This window comes from Dendropsophus ebraccatus, chromosome 5 (genome assembly GCF_027789765.1).
Source record: "Dendropsophus ebraccatus isolate aDenEbr1 chromosome 5, aDenEbr1.pat, whole genome shotgun sequence".
NCBI classification, from domain to species: Eukaryota; Metazoa; Chordata; class Amphibia; order Anura; family Hylidae; genus Dendropsophus; species Dendropsophus ebraccatus.
The window spans coordinates 44,328,588-44,349,281 of NC_091458.1; the positions used below are offsets into that span (position 1 = coordinate 44,328,588).

Below are 20,694 nucleotides of genomic sequence, written 5' to 3' on the forward strand. Positions count from 1 at the left end.
GGTGGCAAAAGAAGAAGGCGGGTGCACTGGCAGGTAATGTATTAGCTTGTTAAAGCCAGCAGTTGTTGGGTTAAGTAGGCAGGCCATAACAGTACAAAGTACTGATTCGAAATTTACTTCATACTGTAGGCATGAAGGTGCGGTAAAGCAGAAAAGTAAAGAGTATTTAATTGCGCCTTTTTATCTACAATTATGTTTAAGTATGCACAGAAATCAAATCTGGAAATCCCTCTTAAAAAAAAGCAACCAATCTGTCCCAAACATGGCCACAAAAGGGTCAAAGAGGAACCACTTTTTTTTTTTTTTTTTTTAAACAAAAACATTCCACACAGTGTTCCTTAGATGCAGTTTTCTGCCTGCTCCGTATCTCTTGCCATTCCTCTTCCTGTGGCCTGCTATAAGACACATCTCTCAGTAGTCTTTGTGGTGCATGTTCAGAACGTTCTGTTTCTCAAACTCCCATAACACCCTTTTACTGACAAAGCCGCTCTCCTGTAACATCCCACAAAGGTTTTCTAGGCAGGGGTGTTAACTACTTTGCCTTGGTAGGGTGGTGATTAAAAAACAACCTGGCTCATGTCCCTGGCTCCTGCACCACCACTGGTATACCGCTCCATCCCGGCTGTAGGCCCACCCAGCAAATCAGTAGCATCCACCTCATCTGCTGACGCAGACCAGAGAGGAGTGTAAAAGTTATTGTTTTGAATCACCCCCTACCAAGGCAAAGTAGTAAACACCCCTAACTAGAAAACCTCTTTATGGGTACTGTCACATGTACTAAATTTCACAGTGAACATTTAATGCTGCAGACTTAACCTATTTATATTAGATAAAAGGCACACCATCAAAGGTATTTCCTTCTCAATTAATATAGTTAAAGGGAATCTGTCAGGACCTGGGCCCTACCTAAGGTGCCTACGTAAGTGCGCTTTTTGATTGTGCAGTGAATTATTTATAATTTCAGGTCTCCTACTGTAATGAAGTGCCAAAGAGGAGTTGTTTGTGCCACAGCTCAGCACTCCTTCCTCCTCCCTCTTCATGAATATTCAATGCTGCCCGGCCTCCTGCTTGCTCAGCTGTCAGCCAGTGTCTGAGTGCAGATCAGTCCTCTGTAGGCAGTTTATGCCTGAAAGAAACACTCAGATATAGTTGAATCTTTAAACCCAAATGTGTTGGAGCTGTGGTCTGGGGGGGTAACTCATCTGTCTGGAGACCAGTCAGCCATTTAATTGCAAATAATTGCAGTTATTTTAAAATGGCCGCTTTGAAATATTGGCCGTAATTTGCCATTAAATGGTAGACATCCACTGAATTTCAGGGGATCTGAACCAAAGGATGAACTGCTGTCTGGTCTCTAGACAAGCGATTTACCCATATACCACAGCTCCAACACATTTGGGTTTAGAGATTTAACTATCTGAGTTTCTTTCAGACAAACTGCCTACAGAGACTGATCTGCAATCAGGGACATTGACTGACAGCTGAGCGATCAGGTGGTCGGGCAGCACTGATTATTTATGAAGAGAGAGTAGGAGTGGTGAGGTGTGCCAGAGTGTGGCACAAACAACTCCTCTTTGACACTTCATTACAGTGGTATTGTGCATAATGCACTGCACGGACAAGTTACCAAAGAAGTTACCATGCTGACTAGGGGACTGCCAGCTACAGCACACTGTCAGCAACTTAGGTAGGGCCTGGATGATGACAGATTCCTTTTAAACTTGTAGGACATATCAAGTTAAATATTTTTACAAATACATCTATTGTCGCCTTTTCCTGAAGTGTCCAATTTTTGTCTGAGAAATCAACCAATCACAGCTACCTTTGAGAAATGAAAACCAAGTGATGATTGGTTGGCACCGGAGATAAAAATGCATACAAACGGGCTTGTGCAGACCTCTCCTGGTATGTTGCGTGCTGGGAATAATAATTTTCAGCATCACACAGAAGCTACAGACAAACCTCACTCCAGAAACCTATCAAAATCAATTAACCTGCAAAGCAAACAATAAATCTAATCTTTATCAATACTTTGTTCAACCGTCCTCGCCTTCAGAACAGCATCAATTCTTCCAGGTAAATATTAACACCTACATCCCACATTGCAGTCATACAAGTTGAGGTTTAGGAGGAGGAGGGGGAATACATTTTGTCTGCTGCCGCCACACTTTGTAATTCTAGTACTGAAACTGGTTGAGTCTTATACATTATGACTCGTCTCAACACCAGAACATAACTACTAGGCTACGTTCACATCAGCGTTTGACCATCCAGCACCATTCCTTCTACCTTTTCAGTTTTGGAGTAAGCAAAACGGAAACGGTCGGATCCGTTAGGGTACGTTCACACTTACCGGATTCGCAGCGTATTTTCTGCTGCGGATCTGCAGCAGATTTCATTTAAACAACTGAACACAGAATCAAATCTGCACCATCAAGTCTGCTGAGGATCCTGTAGGTGTGAACGCACCCTTAAAATCACCATAGATTCCCATGATATATTAGTAAGCTCCGTTTGCCCTAATTGTGCTCCGTTTGCATGCAATCCGTTCAAGATCAGTTTTTTTGAACGGAGGAAAAAATTGTGTTTGCAGTATTTTCTTCCCATTTCAAAAAACGGATCACAAACTGAAAGTGCACTTCCATGGTTTTTTTTTTTACATTGTAGTCAATGAGGACGGATCTAAAAACGGAAGATATTTCCGTTCACATCCGTTTGTTTTCATCTGTTTATGCACTGAGCATGCGCAGAAGCAGCAAGAAACCAAAGAAAAATAAACTGATAAAAAAAAACGGACTTTTGTACATCAGTTTGCATCAGTCAGCATCAGTTTTTCTAAGCCAAAATACAAACGGACCATTAAAAAAAAGATTAACATTTTGCAAATCAGTTTGCATCAGTCTGCTCATCAGTTTATGCTCATCCGTTTAATATAGACGGATCCGTTAGAAAAAAGGAAAAACGCTGATGTGAACGTAGCCTTACATAGTGGAATTTGTGATTGCAACTCTTTACTGTGCTATAAACTTCGACTGAATGGCCAACAAACAGTCGGTATGTGTAATCGCAAATAACGAGTGGTCCTGCCATTCCACACCACCCAGTTGTGTGCTCTATGATGACGTTTGTTCAGATCTACTTACCATTTCACTATGGATTTAATACGTCAAGATAGAAATAAATAACTTCACACCCATTCTAATGTACCACATGTAGTGCTAAACTCCCAGTAATGGGCCACTTTTTATTAGTGTTTTAAAACACACCTAAAAAGTTGGTCTAAAGAGACTAAAACTGTTGCATCCATAGTAGTGGGTATGATGAAAAGGCAAGCTTCACAAGTTCATCTCAAAAACAATTTAACCCTTTATAAGGCATTGCTAGCGGTCGAGAATTGTAAGAAACTGATACCATACATATCAACTATCTATATTGTCTTTTTATTCAATGTGCGGGGGTAGGGGAGCATGCTTTATTATATGCCATAGATAAGAAGCGCTGCCTTTTTACAGCTGTGTTCTCTCTATTTTAAAATATCTAATCCTAGCTTATTCTTTTTGACACTTACATCAATGAGAAATAAGGGCGTTGTTCTCAAGCCTCACCCTATGCAACCGAGTGTGTGCTGTAATCCTCAGACTTGTGCAGTGTTGGGGCATATGCTGCACACCACACTGTATTACATACAACTTAGAATTCAGCGTTTTATTTACTCTTTAGGGTCTCTAAGGCAGCTTTTTACCCTGTCCTGTTATTGGACCTTTCTGGTGTTCACAGCAAAGCACCCTAAAACCATTATCCGCACCCACTATCAGAAAGTAATTTTGGCAAAGATCACAGCCTGTCATATTACAATTTGCGACTGGAAGTCATCTGGTAACCGGCAGCTCCATGCAGAGCACATGTGGAGCCGAAACCTAGAGCACAGTGAAAGCATTGGTGTATTGTCATACGCAGAGCCTTGTGTGCTATTCTGACACGGGTAGAACAGTCCATCAGAGTCCAATGCATGTGTGTTCACCAGGCATCTCCTACCCATAAAAAGGGCAACGACTCCTTCAAACCCAATGTCTCTTGCCCAACAGCAACTTTAGAGGAATGTTCACATAGAAGAATTGTTGCAGAAATTTCTTGGAAAAAAAAAAAAATCTATCCCTCTAATATCTGCAAGCCCCTTTCAGATGTCAGAAATTTCTACAGTAGCCCAGCCTTATGTGAACTTCCCCTTGTACAATAAGATGTGCACAGATCTCGTCCAGCTGATGTGACATTACAGCTGAATGGAAACAAAGAAGCTTATGGACAAGATACACCATTTATGGGAAAAGAAAACCTATTTAAATATAACAGTTCCTTTGACGTGGTTTAGAAAAACCATCTTTATACATGATATGAGTTAAAGGTGTTATCCAAGTATAGATAAACAGACGCCATCTTCACAAAACAGCCCCACTCTTGTCCTCAATGTGATATTACACCTATTCACTTCAATAGAATGGAGGAGCAATACCACATATACACTGTACAAAAGTGGTGCTGTTTTTTGGAAGTTTTTCCAATTCTGGATAACCCCTTTAAAGTGTCACTGTCATTATAACCTAAACCAACAGTAGATGTGAAATAAAGTTTGCAATTTACATTCATTTTTTTAGTTATGAAAAACAAAGCACTTCCTGTGTTCTAACTTTTTTCCCCAAAAAGAGTCTAAACAGGAAGTCTTGTGTTTCCCAGGTAACCTGCACGCTCACAGAGAAGGCGGTCATGTGACTGATTGACACAGTGAGACTGTACTGGTCAGGACTTTTTTTTTCCCAACCAGCACAAGACTAAAAAGCTTCAGGAGACTGGAGGAAAAGCGGCGGAATTCCGCCAGCCTCTGTGTCATAATGACAGTCTATAGTAGGGTGGCGCAGCTCCTCTCTCTGCGCTGAAGAATGAACATGTTCATTGTTCAGCGTGGAGAGAGGAGCCGCGCGAGCCTTCCATAGACTGTCATTACGACACGGAGGCTGGCGGAATTCCGCCCCTTTTGCTGTGTGTGCACGGGGCCTTATACAGCATGATAACTAAAATAAATATATAAAATAAATAAATAATAAAAGTAAATTGCAACTTGCGTTATATCACATATACTGTTTATTTTGATTTTAAAAGTTATAAAGACAGGTACACTAAGATTTAATAGAGGAGGGTCCTCTGTTCAGGTGCCTCACCTTTTGGCTATGGAGAAAGGTTAGAAGAAGCATCTCTTACACTGGAGCGACAGAAAACCTATTGCACACGGGGTGCTGAGGAGGATGGTATATATGTTACCTTCCTCCTCGGCACCCTTCCTGTGCTGTTCGCAGTGTAATCCTTGGTCAACAGCACAGCTATAAGCACTGCCCCCCCCCCAGAGCGCCAAGCAGTCTCCTAATAAAGCGGCTAAGCTGGCTTGGCACTATGGGGGCGGGCACTGCTCTAGACCAAGGATTACACTGCTAACAGCACGGGAACAGCACACAAGAGAAAAGTAAGAGACATGCCGTCCTCTTTGGTGTCCCATGCGCAATAGCTATCAGCGGGTTGGATTTTTCTAACCCGCTGATTCCCTGAGTTCCCCTTTAGGGTATAAACCCACACACCGTATATGCAGCAGATATGCAACAAATACGCAGCAGATTTGTTGGTACAGATTTGATGCTGTGTTCAGTTATTTAGATCTAATCTGCTGCGATTTTGCTGCGATTTTGCTGCGAGTTTGCTGCGAGTTTGCTGCGAGTTTGTTGCGTATCGCAGCAGTAAATACGCTGCATCTACGGTGTGTGGGTTTATACCCTTAATCTGTGTGGTCACTGTGTAATGCTTCATTCTCCCTGTACTGGTAATGCAGGGAAACTAAAAACTTTTTGCCAGATTTACTCACAGATTACAGCTGATTACCGATGGTCTGGGAAACAATCTGATTATTGTTAAAAGAAAACGTAGGGATACCTAAAAGGAACGTTCACGTGGATTCAAAATCTGTGTCCCACTGATTCAATAGCAAACCCAGATTGCTGCTCAGATGACACCAATTTTTCCCCATTTGATATCGGTGTGTGAGTGCAGTGAGTACAGTGATGGATAGCCTGGACTCTGGTTAACTCATCAGGTCCATTGCAGAAAGCTGCACGTTTGCTTGGATTTCTGGCACAGATTCAAGAATTTTTTCTTTTTACAAAAGTTATTTGAACATAGCATTACTGACAAGTCTATATAATCCACCCTATTTCCTGATCAGTAACATTAATACTTCCACACCAAATCGTGCAATTTTGCAATTCTAGATGTGGAATGGAAAATATATATTTAAAAACAAAACAAAAAAAAAAAACTATACGGCATATTAACTAAAGCCTGCTGAAGTTGATATAAAATTATTAGTAAGAGCAGACTTTTTTCACATCTGTGGCTGTCCACGCACCAGTAAATCTATGCCTGCTATCAGCTGCTGTAGATTTCAGCTAAGATTTACACCAATTTCTGGAGTAAATTATAGTGAATCTGTTGGCCGCTGCCATGCCCCAGTCTACTCAACTCAAAGTGCAGCAACCTTAAGCCTCTATTACACGGGGCGATGTGGAGAGCAGGTAAGCATCAACCTGTCAGGTCAGTGCTCGCTTGTGGAACGATTACACGCGCCGACAGCAAGCGAGGAGATTGAGGAGACCGGGCAGCCCTTAGGAGACAGCAGCGGTCTGCTGCTACCGCTCCTATTACGCAGTGCGATGGCAACAGATCTTTGCCAAGCTGATAATTAGCATTTCAGCCTGTTGAAAGACAACAATCAGACGACATCGTGCATGTCTGCTGATCCGTCTTCTAATACACAAAGTGATTATTGGCCGGTACGGCTGATAATCCCTTTATGTAATAAGGCCTTTAGGATAACATGTATAAGAGAATGCCTTAAGGGGTTAAACTGTCGCTATACTAACTGACTGGTGACAGGTCCTGGCAACCACCCAGGCACCTATCACCACTCCACAGTCTGAGATCACTACGATTTGCCTTTCATTACAGATGGACCAATCACAGTAGAAAATGACAGGAGGCTGGCTTCTGACAACTCTCTCTGAGAACAACCACACAGTACAGCTAACAAACACAAAAACAGACAAAAAATAAACTGTGTTCTCACCTTGTTACCCCTCTGCCTGTATCTAATAGTTGCCCTTGTTCCCTGTTTACTACTAACAAGAAGTACATTTTGTGAGGAAAAACAAACTTATCCAATTCATTCTGAGGTTAAGGGCCCTATTACACCAACAGATTTTTGACCAATTTATCTGACAGATGGAATGGAAGCCAGGAATGGATTTTAAAAGGAGAGATCCCAGTCTTTCCTTTATGACCTGCTCTCTGTTTATAGTCTGTTCCTGGCTTTGGCTTCAAAAATCTGTCCAATAAATTGGTCAGATATCTGTTGGTGTAAAAGGGTCCTAAGTGTCGATAAGTTATTAGCAAAGAAAACGAGAATGGTCAGATTTGAAAAACAGGGCCCAGTCCTCAATGTCAAAATGTCTGCAAAGTTAAGAGGCTAAGGGTTATAGGTTAGGCTGGGTTTACATATGTCCGGCGGTGCGGCGGCGTTTCCCTCCGGCGCAGGAGAAAAGCACCGGAGGGAAACGCATCTTTGAACTGATCCCATTGTTTTCAATGGGATCGTTCAAAATGTGCGGCGGTGAACTAGTGGCCGCCGCATCGCCGGACCGTCGGTGCGTTAGACGCATCTTGCAGCGTCCTGGCGGACCGCCGCTCCGGTGATGCGGCGCCGCACCAATTTAATCGAATAGAGCGCCGGATGCTTCGCCGGGCAGGACGCATGCCGTTCGGCTCTGGCATCCGGCGTTCAGGCAAATAGTAGCACAAAATAAACATATATCTCCCCCTGTGTGCTCTCCCCCTCCCCTATAGTCCCCCCTTGGTCCCCCAGTAGTATATCACCCCCCCTATTTCTCCTCCAGTAGTATATAGCCCCCCTGTTGCCCCCCCAGTAATATTTAGCTTCCCTGTGTGCTCTCCCCCAATTAGTATACAGCATTGCTGTGCGCTCTCCCCCAATAGTATATAGCCCCCCATGTGCGCTCTCCCCCTCCCATATAGCCCCCCTGTGCGCTCTCCCCTTGTAGTATATAGCCCCCCTGTGAGCTCCCCCAATTAGTATATAGTCCCCGTGCGCTCCCCCGCAAATCCCATTGAAAATGACAGGAAAACATACTGGGGAAAAAAATGTCAACTGATGAGCGCAACTTGTGACAACTGATGGCAACTGATGGTTTTTAATGAAAAGACGGATAGAAAAACTGATCACAACTGATGCATTTTTGGCATCAGTTGTGACATCAGTTGTGGTCAGTTTTTAGGCAAAAAACGCAACTGATGCCAACTTATATATGTAAACCCAGCCTTAAGAGGAAAAGAAAATAATCGATTATAAACTCAGATTAAACATTTAATAAATACCAATGTTGGCAAAATACTTTTTATTTTTTCTAAAAATTTTATACAAAATTTTTTATAAAAAAAAAAAAACAAAAAAAAAAAAACAGCCAGATGTTGGTCATATGAAATGCAATAGCCACATTACATTTTTTGGTGTTTGATATTTTTTTTAGGCCATTTTGGCATTTTTCTGGTCATTTGCAAAATCGCAACAGGCTATGTGTTTACTGTTATTTCAAGAAATGGTGGCATTTTTCCTGATAGACTTCTATAGGGGAGAAGAAAGAATTCCTATATCTATATGCATATTTGCATCCCCCCCCCCATTGTTTAATTCTGGAATCACATGATGAAACAAGAAAAAAAAAACAACTGCTAAAAACACCTATACTTTTTTACATAAAAATTAGAAAACCAGGAAAAAAAATGCTGGTACTTTTTTTTTCTCCAGCCATTAGTTGTGGTTAAATGACTTCCGTACTATAAAAAAACGCCTGTCATTTTTACAGTGTGAACATAGTTGTACGCAGCAGACTCAGAAATGGCCCCTCAGTTCAGTATTAACGCTGATTTTATCCCTATAAAAGTAAAATATATTTTGGGGGAAAAAACACCACATACAAACCACATTCAATTGTACTATAATTCTTAATGTATTAGAGGTCACAACTATTGACACATAACATTAACAGCTCCTCAGCAGCGTATTAAAGATGTGAGTGCAGCATGTATGCAGAGAAAGCTGGTAAGGTCTGTAGTCATGAGCAATCAATTCAGGAGGAAACAATAACCCCAACAAAGTGCACAATATCTCTTAGAATATAAATAGAATATAGAATGTTATTAAAGGGAGTTAAAAGAATATATTTTTGCTCATATGTGCACATGGCACGCAGTGTACATGATATTTTAAGCCACAGGATATGAAACTTGACTTCTAGCATTATTTTATTTCACAGCAGAGAAGCGTAATGTGCTGTATTTAAAACCTTGACACTTTTACACCTCATTATGGAACACTGAAAACGAGAGGAGACAAGAGGCGACTGAAGAAAAAAAAAAAAAAAAAAAAGTTCTCCGTGGACTCAAAGCAGTAAAGAAAACAGCAAAGTAACACAATCTAAAGTAATGCACTTGAAAATTTTCCCACATCTATTCTAACACAGGTTAAAAGAAAGAGATGAAGGGCAACTAAAACACCATAAAAGTGGTGTTCCAGGGGAGCAGCAATATGGGTAAGACATGATAAACTTATGCCATTTGTTTTTGATACATTACTTTCTGGGGCTGGCGGCAATTTTATGTGTGAGGTTCCATCTGTGTCTATAGTGACTTGTTAGTATATGCACTTATAAATACAGATCTACTGGGATCTTCGGTTTTTTGAACTGTTAGTTATCCAATGCCCTTTTAGTGTCACAATATATAGTAGTCTTATGACCCATATTTGCTTTTGTCCCCTGGATCAATGTACTGTTATCATTTTCCCCCTTATTTTTTATGTATGATATTTCTGCTTTACATGATTTTATTAATATAGAAATTTTTTGAGTTACGGAAAGTACGCCCAAATGGTGTTTTTTAGTAAATTAAACACCATAAAAGTCCTAAGACATGAATGTTAGGACCAGACCACCAGCAATGTCCTGAAACCTGACCTCTGCCATGTAACTTAAATAAGCCAAAAATGTTTTTCGTGGGAGTTGTCCTTTAACACACATTACTAAGTTATATAACTTTGTAATGTGGTTAAATGCCAGGTCTGGCCCCCTTGCCCCACTTTCCGAACCCCCCCCCCCCTTCCTCCTCGGCGTCTTCATTGAAAGTGCACTGGCAGCCTTTTCTCTCCCATGGACCTGGAAGTAAGAGGCATCGCTGGACGGCGGACGCAGGTGATGGTGAGGCGGACGAATGGAGTGGTGATAGTCACCGGAGGGATGGGGAGTATGGTGTCTGTGTCTGTTTTTTTTTTTTATGGGGGGATCCCGCCGGAGTTGTCATTTAATGGTGGCCTGCCCGAATTATGGAATCAAGTGCAACATTTAAGGCCCTCCCAATCTATGGCTGAGGGTCCACATGTGGTGACTCCATAGATCTTGCAGCAAATTTACTGCAATTCTGGACTGTGCTGAAAATTCTGAGGATTTCAGAACTGTGATAAAGGGTGAAATCTTCCCAGAAAAGATTACAGCATGCTTGTTTTTTCCACTACTTTTAGATGTAGAAACATCCACATGTCCACAGCTTGTACACCACTAATAAAATCACCCTATGTCCCATAGATATCCTAAACAACATTTTCTACATTTTATTGAAAATATAAAAATATATTTAATCCAGCTAAAAATTATCTCACACTGAACACAACACTAGCAGAAATGATCTGCACACTGCTGCTTCTAGAAAAAGTATAAAAAAAATAAATAAAAACATATTGCCCTCAAGGCAAAATGCTGCTGCCTTGATCTGTATACTGATAGAGAAATTCTCTGTAAATATACATATACATATATATATATATATATATATATATATATATGATAGATAGATATATATAGACAGATATATGTATGTGTGTGTGTGTGTGTGTGATGTTAGAGAAAATCACTATACAGATTAAGGCAGCTGCACTTACATGCATTTACATCTGTGATGCTGAACTTATGTCACCAGCAATGCATTAAAGTAAAAGGTTTAAAAAAAAAAAAAAAAGGGGGGGGGGGGGGGGGGGGGGGGGGGGACAAAAACAACAACAAAAAAAAAAACACACACACTGACAGACATTTATGTTCAATAAAATACACACATTGGCAACCTCACAACCAAAAATTAAGACAAAACAGTTACTTTCTTGCAAAAACTGCACCACCCCTGTCCTTAGGTTATATGTGGTATTACAATTCAGCTCTATTCACTTCAATTGAACTAAGCTGCAAAACTAGAGAGGTGCAGTCTTTGGAAAAAAAAACAGACATGTTTTGCAAAGCCCAAATAACCCCTTTAAGAATTGCAAGACTGCAAGAATTTTAGAGAACATTTTTTCACCACCAACATTTGGCATAATGCGGGAAGTGTTGTTTAGGGCGTGAATAACAAATACTATATCAATTTGGTATCACTGTAATACTACTGCCTACGATATAGTTCTCATAAAAACAAAACCACCACAAAATAAATACCCCCCCCCTTTTCACATCACAAAGAGCCTATTTCATTAGGTATATATGGTAAAATGAAGGGTGCTATTAAGAGGAAAAAAAAAGTACAATTTGTACTGCAAGAAAAAATAGAAGCTGTAGGGGGGAAAATTTTTGCTGTCTCAAAGTGGTTAAGATGTCATTTTGGAGGTCAAAAGCTACTGTTCATATTGCGAAAGGAGATTATGATTATACATTTGTGTGCATTAACTAGTCAATAAATGACTAATGTGCAACAAAGGGCTTCACTGCCCATGTGGTTACAGCCATGGTGAGACAATATAAGTATATTTAATTTCATCTTGTGATTCTTATTTTACTAAACGTATATTTTTCTGGCAAAGGTCTGTATATAACGCCAGAGTGGCTTAGGACCTTAGGGGTCTATCATGTGACAATGTTTGTTTATCAATCACAGCTGAATGTACCACAAGCATGCACACTGTCTATTCTATTACACACACAGCATATGGCAGGAACCACCTCCCACCTGTAACACATACACCAAGGCAATGTCACATGTAGAGCAGCAAAGGTTTGTGAATTAAAAAAATAAAACGAGAGCATACATATGGACTTCTGATTTATTGCATAAACTACTATTTGTTTTATAAATGAGCGCATGAGAGCGCGCGCACACACACTGAACTGTAATGTGAAGGGGTACATTAATTCATGTTACCTATTAGATCAGGGGCGTCAAACTCACAGCCGTCCAGCCGCTGCAAAACTACAATTGTCATCATGCCTGGACATCCAAAGCTAAAAACTTTCCTGGACTGCATACTTTTTTTTAGCACTACCATTTACAGATTATACCTATGAAGTAGGGGATACAAAAAGCATCAGTGTAGTCCTAGCCCACATCAGCAGCATATCTGACACCAAGATGGACATGATTTTGACCTGAAATCGGCACTGCAAGTCATTTTCTACATGGATAATGCGCAGACTTATCAGCAAGTGAGTGTTTCAAAATTTTATCCACTTTGCTGCTATAGTACATAGTGACTGAGTGGATCCTAAACACAGAAAACAAAAAAGGTATAATGCCAGATGTATATGACCATATGGCTGGCTGACCAAGAAGTAAACTGTAATATGTTTAAGGTGATACTGTCACCTCCTTTTTGCATTTTTACATCTCTATACAGGTGTAATGGATAAATTTAGCGGTTTTCATACCCTATTTTATATCATACGTCATGTTGCTTGTTCAAGTAAAAAAAGTGTCCTTTTATCATCTGCAGATTGTGTTAAGTGGGCGGGGCCTCGCGGCATTACCGCCACTTGTCCCCGCCCCCTCCGTGGCCATTGGAACAGGCTGGCCTAAAGGTCTAGGCCCCACCCCCTCTAAGTAGGGGGCCAACAGTTGTGTGGTGGGCGGGGCTAAGTGACGCTACTGACACGAGGCCCCGCCCACTTAACACAATCTGCAGTTGATAAAAGATCACTTTTTACTTGAACAAGCACCATGACGTATGATATAAAATAAGGTATGAAAACCGCTAAATTTATCCATTACACCTGTGTAAAGATGTCAGAATGCACAAAGGGGGTGACAGTGTCACTTTAAAGTGGTAAACTGGGGAGCTGATTTTGTTCAGGGTTATCCAGGATTGGAGGAAGTACAGCAGTTTCTTGCAAATAGCACCACCCATGTCCCCAGGTTGTGCATGGCAGGGCTGTGGAGTTGGGAGTCGGAGCTAGTTTTGCCTGGATTTGGAAAAAATGTACCAACTTTGACTCCAGCTTAAAAAAAAAAAAAAAATTCAAAAATTTTATAATTGAGTTTTTATATGATTATAATAAATGTTGCCCATCAATATAGTTTATATTCTCTAAATCTAATCCCCTTATTTATAACAACCAAAAAAACACTCTCTCACATTTAGTTTTCTCCATATATCAGTAATAAAAACACTGGTCCTATTAGATAAGGGGGTCGAGGAAAAGTTGGTGGTCACTTTTTGGCAGTTTGTTTCTGAGCTGGAAGAGTCCATTGCGTAGGGGGAAATCTGTGCTGTTCTTTTCCTGGATTATTGTCTATGAGCTGCAGTGCAATATGTAGATATTCTGTGTAATATAGAGGTAGAGGAGGAGAAGCCATATGTAGTGTAGCAGTAACCTCTGTCCTCTGGGTTTTTTTTCCCCTCTGAGAGAAGACTGTGGGGGAGATTTATCAAACTGGTGTTAAGTAGAATTCCACCTTTCATTTTTCAAAAAATCTGTGAGGAATGAAAAGTGGAATCTGACTGGTTGCTAGGGGTGACTGATCCAGTTCCACTTTACACCGCTTCGATAAATCTCCCTGTGTGTTTTTCTTTTAGTGTGCTCTGGCTGCAGCAGGCTGTGTGTGTGTGTGTGTTAGAAGCAGAAATTAAAGGGGTATTCTGGGCAACAGTGAAAAATCCAGGGGGGACAGGGGGTGGTGGGATCATAAAATAGAAGTCCTTTTTACCAGTCCATGTGCTCCTGCAGTGCAGATACACAGCTCATGGCCCCAGCTGGGCTCACGATCCTCTGATGTAATGGCCCTACTCAACAATGCCCACTCAGTCAGTCAGTCAGGACACAGCTGTAGTTGTTGACTGGCTGAGCGGGGTAATTCCTGTGGGGATGTGTTGATTCAAGAGTGCGGATGCTGACAGAGGTGATAAATTTGGGCGTATGGCTGACCCCACAAATATCTGTCATTGTTACCACGTTATTGCCCAACAAAAGTTATGAAATTACTTTTTATGGGACAATTATGGGAAACGCACCTAGTGTGCATTTTCTCTGCACTTGGCCTGTTCAGGTCTCTGTAAAGTTGGTGATGTCACGTCACATAAACTGATGACACCCGCTGCTCCAGTCTGTCCCACCGCTGCAGCAGATGTTGGTGATGTCACATCACAAACTGCTGACACCTGCTGCAGCAGTGGGACAGTCTGGAGCAGCAGGTGTCAGCAGTTTGTGACGTGACATCACCAACTTTACAGAGACTTGAACACGAAATGCTGAAGTGCAGAGAAAATGCACTATAGGTGTGTTTCCCATAATAAGTATCTATTAGTAATTTTCACAACTTTTATTGGGCAACAACATGTCAAAATTATTTCGGCCAGACTTCCCCTTTAATAACTTCCCTGTTGTCTGACTGGCAATTTATGAAGGAGCTGAAGTCTGAAGTCAGAGTCGGTCCAAGATAAAATTTAGGAGTGGGAGTTGGGAGTCAGAGCTGCGGCTCACTGACTCCACAGCCCTGGTGCATGATATTACTACTCAGCTTCATTCACTTCAGTTAAACAGAGCTGAAAAATCCACACCCAAACAGACAAGAGCTGTTACTGGAAGAAAGTGCCAATGTTTTCGTATGCCTGGACAACTCTTTTAAAGCATAGGGTATAAAATTTAGAGTGAGATCAGCAAAGGTCTGACTATTCTCAGTACCCCTATCTCTTGTCAAGAGACAGCTGACAAGCCTATAGCACTTCAGCGAGTGCCACAACCCTATAACTGTGGGTGTGTATAACAACTCTGTGCCTGGTATAACACCTTTGTCCCATTCACTTGAAAATAGCTGAGCTGTAAAAGTAGTAATGCTTAGCACAGCTGTTGTTAAAAGTATGGAATACAATGCTAAATAATATACAACACTGCCCGGAATGCCATGGTCCTTTCAGATAGCTGATGGTTGGGTCCTTATCAAACCTGAATAACCCCTTTAAATTGTTCAAATTTACAATTTATAACACAAAAACAGTCTTTTCTGTCCATAGCCAACCCAGTGCAGCTTTTATTACATAAGCTGATTCAGAAAAAGGAAAGCTAGTCTATTACTGGTTGCTATATGAGAAACAAGGACAGTGTAAGAGTTTTCATAACTTGGGCCCTCAAAATAAAAAGAAAAAAAAAATGGCAGTAATTTACACTTCTGCCATGTTACTGCTGCCCCACTGGTGACCTGATGAGCATAACGTGACATGTCATCCCTGTCAACACTTTATAGCACATGCAGAATGTTAGTGACATCACCATACATGTAATATCACTGCAGGTGACTGGTGAGGGGACCCACACACCATTAAGGAAGTTAGCACTGGTCTGTCTCATGAATATGACAAGTCTGGAGCAGTTATGTCTCTCATATACCAGTATTACAGGTGAGAGATCAGGAGGATTTTACACAATGTTAGCTTTGTGTAATATCCATCTATAGAGAAAGGAGGAGAGGACTACTACACTGCCCAAATACTGTACCAGGCACAAAGAGTTGGCTCTGTGTGGCTAGTGGTAGTTCTCTACTTCATTTATCACATGTACATAAAGCAGGCAAACCATAAGCACTGTATTCACACATGCACTAATAGTAAAATATTGGAAAACAACAACTAAGGCTTTGTTCACATATGCATTACCTCCTCCTTTGTAAGTTAGCAGCATTATTCCTGCCATTAAAATAATAAAACAACAAGTTGTAAGGGTCCATTTGCAAACTGTTCTGTCAAAACTAGTATATGAACTAGAGCCAAGACACCAGACTGAATAGAGAAAGCCATAAACATGTAAAACAAAACTAAAAAACAAATTGACAATTTGTGTGACCCCTGCAGGCATTGGGGTAAAAATATGATTTCAGCATTTACAATACTCCTTCCGTGCATCCACCCCCCACCCCCTCCAACAGAAAAATAAAGACAAATGCCCGCAGAGCCATGCAGATTTTTTTCCCCTTCAAGTTCTTACTGATTTTAATGGGAGTTGGCACATTAGAAAAGTGGCATGCTTATTTTCTTTAGTGCTGAAAAATCTTACCGTTTTTAGAAAACTGCATTCATTTTCAGCTTTTTACATTTTGATGCAAAAATCTGAAAAGATTTTGCATGTGTGAACATAGCTCATACTCTTACCAGTACTTATATAATACTTGATAATAGTTTACACAGTACTTGCTCTAGTCCATATAGTGAAGATACATGCTCAGCACAATGCTTGGCATTTCTGTTCATACAGACATAATATTGCATTCTTCACCCGTATTGTGTGTGAACATATATGCAATCTGGATCAGGGCTGCGAAATCAGAGTCTATAGAAATGTACCAACTCTGGCTTCAAAATATTACTATACTATAGCTAATAGAATCAAAGCATAACTCTTAAAGATGCTCTGATGCACTGATTATTACACATTACATACAATGATAACAAAGCAGTCAATTTCCAAGCTTGAATTGAAGGGCGGGTGGATGGGGGAGGTATATATACATATATTTTTTTATTAACGTCTATTTACTCGACCTACAACCGAGTTATTATTAATCCATCTGTATTTTCGAGAGTGATTTACAAATGGACCTTCTTATTTAATACTAAGCATGTACATGTGTTTTTTGCAACTGCAATATGTCATTTAGGTTTCTTGCAAAGTGTTCAAAACATTATAGGCATCCATATGCCATCAGCATTAAACAAATATTTCAAGGAAGGTGTCTTCATGTGGTTTTGTTCCTTCCTAGAAGGCAGCCCATCAGTAAGACTGATCTGTGACACTGATGCAATACTAATGATACAGGGATGTCATATTCATTGTAGATCTGTATTCTGCATATTGCCATATACCTGTGTCATGACAAATAGATGGCTGCACAGGTTTTGCTCTGCACCAAAGAAGTTATTGTCTTTAATTTTTCAAAAATTTAAACAATTACATTATTTGTGACATAAAACAAGTTTTGTTTCCTAAATGCAAAGGCAGGAGGAGGATTCCAGCAGTGCTGGAAGTATCAGGCAGCTCAGTAATACACATCTAACTATACACACATGCAAAGTATACAAACACTCCCACATTTAGCTGTGCAATACACAACACTACATTCTAAACATACAAAAACACAAGAAACTAAATCTGACACTCTGAAGCCCATGTTAGGATGGAATGACTCATTTACCAAGAGCCCACATCAGATTACTGGGCAGTTCTGGTGGAAAGTGAAAGGCTCGTAGTTCTGAAATGAATGGTTTTACATGTCTTATGATCTGTCTCTGCAGCTCCAAATCACTCACAGGACCAGTCACAACCACAAGATAATGCAGCACCTATACAAAAGGAAACTATACTATACCTGATTTGGTCAACCCCACCGGGACTAGGTTACTCTGGTTGCTGAAATATCAAGTCCTCTTGCTGTTCTACCTTCGCAACATCTAAACAGATAATAGATATTACAGATAAATTATGTTACATTTGATGATAAAATAAAAATAAAATAAAACAAAAACTACTACAAAAAAAAAGGTGATATATATATATATATATATATATAATATATATATTAAATAAGTTGCAGAGTAAATAAACCCAAAAAGAGTACACAGTAATATATTTTCCCATGAATTTCAGACTTATAACCACAGCAGTACACCTAACCCGCCCCCTCATTTTAGATATTGAAAGGGTCAAAACCTGCAATAAAAATGCCATGTAACACAGCAAGATGACAAACAGATTTCCGAGTCCAGAATTCATTGCCCCGCTCACAGGTCATCACACTGACCTCATGTTATTTGTAACATGACGGTAATTATTATTATTATTATTATTTTTTTTTTTTTTTTTTTTGGGGGGGGGGTTCTCTTACTAAAAAGAAAGAACGGTTGTGAAATAAATTTCAATTTATTTTTATTTTTTTTGCTTAAATGTATTCCCTAATACGGCTTTATATTGTTTCCGTTACTTAACACAGTACAATATGGCTAGAAAACAAACAATCGTGTTTTGTAATATCAGTAGTCATAATTACAGAAGAGAGGGTGTGAACAAGGGCGGATGAGAAAGTGGAAAAACACAAAAGACATGGACATCCGCTGCAACCAAACTACCTGACATGTGAAATAAATATTAACCCAACTGACCTCTGTTATACTGTACTAGAAAATATACCAAAATTAGATGCAAATCTGCACGTGCTGGATGGGCCCAAAATCTCCAGAGCAGCTCAGCATTTTACAAGGTCAAGTGTGCAAGAGCTCGGCCTGACATATCGGAGTTTCCAGCGAACATTAACCCTTCACTGCTTGAGTAGCCAGACAGTTTAAAGAAGATCTTGTCTCTAATGGAAATCAGGCTCTGTTCACACTTATCTCTGTTGGATCCTGTGGACTATGGGGTCCACTTGGTTTCTGCAATGTTTGATGGCAAAAATAGAACTTGCGGGCTAAACTACTGTTGCCGCCAAAATTACTGGATCCCCAGGGGGAAGAAAAAAAAAAGGGGGGGAAATTGAAAACATGTAATTTACCAGCATGAGAAAGTTCAAGCTGAAATTTACATTAGAAAAAAAAAAAAAAAAAATTATTATATATATATATATATATATATATATATATACACACACAAAAATCTGTTTTTTTAAGCCAAGCCTGTACATTTACACACTACATCACAATATAGATATACACAGATAGATACGCATCCCTCCAAGACTGCTGCACATAAATAACATTCTTGCATATTTAGAAACATTAAAAACCAAAAATGACTTTCTGAAACCTGAATTTCCCCTGTACTATAGTTTTTCCGTATTGTCATCATAACAGACTGTAACTACATCTGCAAGATCAATATTCCAAACACTTCAAGAATGAAGTAAGAACACTTGCACATTACACAGCAGCAGTAATACAGAGACACACAGGCTATTACCCTCACTCGGGCATAGGCAGCTTCCCTCAGGACAGTGACATGGTGGCAGCACCTTCCTCCATCTCTAGCACCAAGCCTGCAGGAACTTGTGAGGTGACTAGCAGAGTGTGCAGTGTGAGGAGCATCAGTGTGAGGTAACCACACCCAGGAGAAGTCAGGAGAGACTAGTGGGCACAGCACCTGCTGCCATGTAGAAAGGCCTGGCACTACAGGACAGGGGGCTGGCTGGTGCCTGTAGTGTCACTACCTCTGCTCTACTCCTCCACCAGTGCTGGAGCTGCCGCTTACATAACGCACACTTCCATCCCGGTCTCCCCGCGTCTGCTTCTTAGATATCACGGGCGCCGCTCTGATGCTTCGTCACACACAAGCCGCCCCCCCCCACCCCGTGTACCGCAACACAACGGGACCGATACCGCACAGACATCAGTGTGTACGGGGAGACACGTGTCCATAGACCGCCCATTACCGAGTGTATACCGTACAGAGGAGTCACCAAGCGTATATACGTATGCCGGTTCTATCCCTCCATATATCTCCAACATACACGGTACCGGTATACTCATCAGTCCGACTACCAGTCTATATGTACACGGATTATATCCAGCACTGTACACACCGTCTGCTAACGGAGCCGACATGGCCGCTATAGATCACACATTACCGCACAGTGTATACTGGGCACAGGAGCGGGATATACTATATAGCACACATTACCGCACAGTGTATACTGGGCACAGGAGCGGGATATACTATATAGCACACATTACCGCACAGTGTATACTGGGCACAGGAGCGGGATATACTATATAGCACACATTACCGCACAGTGTATACTGGGCACAGGAGCGGGATATACTATATAGCACACATTACCGCACCATTACGAAGGTATAGGTATATTCTATATACACACACTATATTCCAATAACCACATTATATAGTGAGCAGCAGTGTAACAGTATTATGTACATCACCTTACACTATATAGGAGTGTGTATGTACAGCCAGTGAGGCCATACACTATATCTTATCCACCACATTAGCTCTAATATATATCCTATTTCTATTATCTAGCAGTATATATACTCACTATACAATGTCCAACGTGTAGCAGTATATACATATGGAAGGGTGTCCACTAACAGTATATACAGTGTTTTCTATCAGGATATTATACACACACTATACTGTGACTAGCAGTATCTAACCATTATAGTGTTTTCTATCAGTGTGTGTATATAATAAATTATAATGATTATATATATATATATATATATATATATATATATATATATATATATATATATATATATATATACACACATACATATATACACAC

The 20,694-nt window shown here is 40.4% G+C and overlaps 1 long non-coding RNA gene across 2 annotated transcripts in view; it reads right to left on the bottom strand.

Moving 5' to 3' along the window:
• The window catches only part of LOC138792491 (uncharacterized), a 128,799-nt gene that overhangs the window by 11,532 nt on the left and 96,573 nt on the right, over positions 1-20,694 (bottom strand). For both annotated transcript variants that reach the window (XR_011363149.1, XR_011363148.1), the window contains one exon: positions 17,773-17,854. This is a non-coding gene — a long non-coding RNA (uncharacterized lncRNA). The remainder of the gene's footprint in view (positions 1-17,772; positions 17,855-20,694) is intronic.